This window comes from Sus scrofa, chromosome 8 (genome assembly GCF_054392235.1).
Source record: "Sus scrofa isolate SSC_HxYL_T2T_F1_AM1 chromosome 8, Sscrofa_HxYL_maternal_Yorkshire_Landrace_v2.0, whole genome shotgun sequence".
Lineage (NCBI taxonomy): Eukaryota > Metazoa > Chordata > Mammalia > Artiodactyla > Suidae > Sus > Sus scrofa.
Genome location: NC_139390.1, coordinates 58,595,001 through 58,598,826, shown reverse-complemented (window position 1 = coordinate 58,598,826; position 3,826 = coordinate 58,595,001).

Genomic DNA, 3,826 nt, shown 5'->3' with positions numbered 1-3,826 from the left:
GCCACGAGGGCAGCCCTAAAAAGCAGAGGGGGGAAAAGAAATCATGAGGGCGGGGGAGAGGGATCCATGAGGAGGATGGGATGAACATATACACACACAAAAGAGTCTCTATCCAATAGACGACGAACAGGGACCCCTACGCCACCTTCTGGAATCCAAACGCCAAAACCACAAAGCAGAGTTCCCGCCATGGCGCAGTGGAAATGAGTCCGACCAGGAACCATGAGGTTGCAGGTTCGATGCCTGTCCACCTCGCTCAGTGGGTAAAGGATCCGGTGTTGCCGTGAGCTGTGGTGTTGGTCCCAGACGCGGCTCGGACCTGGCATTCCTGTTTCTGTGGTGTAGGAGGTCAGCAGCTAAAGCCTCCGATTCGATCCGTCATCTGGGAACCTCCATATGCCGTGGGTGTGGCCCTCAACACACACACACACACACACACACACGCACGCACGCACGCACGCACACACGCACACGCACACGCACACGCACACACACACACACTCTGGAACCCCCTAAATGGGAGAAAACCGGACACAGTAGTTTTTTAGGGGTCCAGTCTCTGTGACAGGTGAGGATATCAGGCTTGCATCGAGGGAGGGAAGGCTTCACCCCACGCAGAAAACACACCCACCTACCCACCGACCGACCTTCCTTCCTTCTTTCCTTCCTTCCTTCCTTCCTTCCTTCATGAGAGAACAGTTGGATGACCCATCCTAAGTGTCGGTTGAATGAAGTCTAGTTACCAGGGTTCAGAGTGGGGGAGGGAGAGGGGTAGGAAGTCTGAAGCCTCTGGCGACTCTCCGAAATGTTCTCCCCCCAGGGTGACAGAGCCAGCAGGTCAGGCACTGCCTTCTCTAGAAACCTTCCTGCCCATGTCCAAGGGGGTGTGGGGGGTTGGGGGTGTGGGGCAGGGAGTGGGCCAGGGAGCCTGGAGAAACCCAGACCACCAAGCGGCCATTCTCCCATCGCCCCGACTGTTTGTTGAATGAACATAATGGACGTGATCCAAGTCTGCCACGCCGCCGCCGCCGCCGCCGCCGCCGCCACCACCACTTTCTCCATCATCTCCCCCACCCCCTTGCCTGCAGCCATCTTTGAAAAGGCTGCTGTTGTGGCTGCCTTTGCATGAAAGTGAGTGAGGACCCCTCCCTAATACGGAGTGTTTCAGTCCCTGGTGTCTCTGACAGCTCGCTCATGTATTGGTTGTGAACCATCTTGCCTTGAGGATTTGGAGGATTCGTGAACATTGCAGGAGCCATGGGAGCAGTGAAGTCCTTATCGCCAACCCGACACCCCCCCCCCCCAAATTTCGTGGCAGGGAGCACACTTTTCTTTCACCCAAGAGATTTATTTCCTGCTTTCTGAAGAGAGAAGGAAAGGAGGGTCAGAATGGTCCTCTGGTGTCTGGTGTCCTGTCCCTTTCATTGCACACACTCCTAGTGCCACTGCGGGAGGCACGTTCGGGGCGCGGGGTGGGGTGGGGGTGGGGGACCTGCTGCACGCACCCGCCCCTCACTTTCAAATGCGAAACTCAAGGAGGATGTGAATGTCCTCCATGCCACCGATCAGGTGAACGGGATGGCTTTCTAGGGAAATCCTGGTGTTTCCTTTCACTGCCATGACGAACACCCAGAAACAACCCTGTAAGTTCATACAACTTTGTCAGTCAACTGTATTCCAATAAAATGAAAAAGCAAGACACAGACACACCCACACGCACACACACACACACGCGCGCGCACACACGCACCCCAACCCAGAACCAAACACCCTCTCCTGAAATGGGGGGGCGGGCCCACCGGAGAATGAGCAAGAGAATTCCAGAGTCGGTAGGAAAGTGTCATCTGCAGCGGTGTGAAAAACCCCAAGCTCTTTTCTTCCTGTCAAGGTGAATAAACTTTGTTAATGGGAGTGGGTGCCCTCAGTGTGCCCTCCGAGAGGAAAGGCAGGGAGCATTTTCTCCCTGAAGAGCTTAGTGCTGTCATAGCACTGACGGACAGGATGAACGATCGGTGAGAGGTGGCAGCAGCAGTGGTGGCCGCCTGCACTGCCTGGGCGGATTGGAAACATAGACGAGCCACCAAGACTGCGTGTGACACCCCCGTGGGCCACCCCCCCCCCCCCCCGTCTGTACAGTGACAAGAGTCCTTTGGGGGAAAAGGGAGGGTGGGTGCTCTTCCAGTGTGTCTGTCTGCATTCACCAGGTGTGGGAGAGAAGACAGATGTTTGTTTCCACTATCGTTCGGAGGACTTGCCCAAGAGTACCACGTCCCCCCAAAGATAGCACCGGAAGAGAGATGCACGAGGTTTCTGAATGCATGCCGTGGGTGCTCCAGGCTGCCTCCAGGCCGCCCCCTCGCCCTCGCCCTCCCCCTCCCCCTTGCCAGAGGCAGACGTTCCTTGAAACAGCTGGCTTTGAACTTGGGCTTCTAGAGGAAGGTTTTTCTCCTGCTTTCAAGACGGGAAGAAGAGGGTGTCCGTCTCACATCCGTCCTTTCCAGAGGGCCCTGGATTCCAGATCCTCCACATGCCAGCGCCAAAGCCGAAGCGGTCGGTCTGGGGGTGCCCCATTCGGGTTCCCTCCCCACACACCTGCACGCGCGCGCGCACACACACACACACACACACACGCACGCACCGGGAACAGTGTGATCTCCCACGCCCCCGAAAAGCTTCAGAATGGCCTCAGTCCGAGGCAGTAGACCTATGTATGTCCTCACACCTGTTCAAATAATGTCTGCCCTCAGCCCCACCATCCCCTGCCTCTTTTAAGGACAAAGGCACTGTAGGTTTCCCTGGGGAAGGGAGACTCCATGGCATGTAAATCACAGTCTTAAGGAAAAGGATAATAGCATATGCCGGGGGGGGGGGGGGGGGGGGGAGAAAGAAGGGGGGGGAGGGGGGGGACCCGCGGTGGTGTGCTTGTGAGGGAGAGAGACAGAGACAGACAGGGAGGGACGGAGGATAGGCAGACAGTGAGAGGCAGAATCAGAGGGAGAAAGAGGAGGAGGGGAGAGAGACAGAGAAAGTGAAACAGAGCTAGGTATAGAGGACGCTGTGGCTGGGTCGGATTCTGCGTGTTCTCAGTGAAGTCGTCCTAAGGCCTCTGGAGGTCCAGATCACTGCTTGGGGCCGGAAGTCTGTCTGCCCTTCCCTACCCATCTGAAGAGCTGTGGTTTGGGCTTTCCAGCCGGGAACCCCTCTTTCTGCCTCTTTGTCCAACACACAAGGTTCGTGGGACCCAGAAATCCCATTCTGAGAGCACCCTAGGAACAGTCCTTTCCATACGGCGCAGGAGGCCCCTGTGCCAAGAGATCCAAAGTCTGGAGCCTCTGTTCTCCCCCCCCCCCCCCCTTCCCTCCACGGACAAAATCTTGCCTTGTATTCCTTTTTTTCTCAGGGACTCTGAAGGACATGTATCATTGTACAACCATGGGGAAGATGCTTCCATTCCCTCTGGAATGATGGATGTGGTCGCATGTCTCAAGGAGGCTCCAATTCTTTGAGCAGGACTCCCGATGGTGCCATCCCATCGTCCCTCCCCTCCCCTCCCCTCCGGCTCGCTCGGTCACGGTTCCCCTCCTTTTTCCTCCCCTCCAGGTTATCTTCAGGTCTGCCGCCCACTTGTAACTCCTCCCCCACTTGGAAGTGGCCTCTTCCGGCCCCGAACTTGGTCGTCCCAGGCCCACCCCGGGAGCCATCTGGCGGACCTTTTCGGAGACTATAAAAAGCAGCCTACGGCAGGGGGCGTCGCAGGACCAACGAACGCATCGGGATGGATCGCTGTGTGGCGACATGGATTCTCCAGGCAGGGCAGGCATAAGGC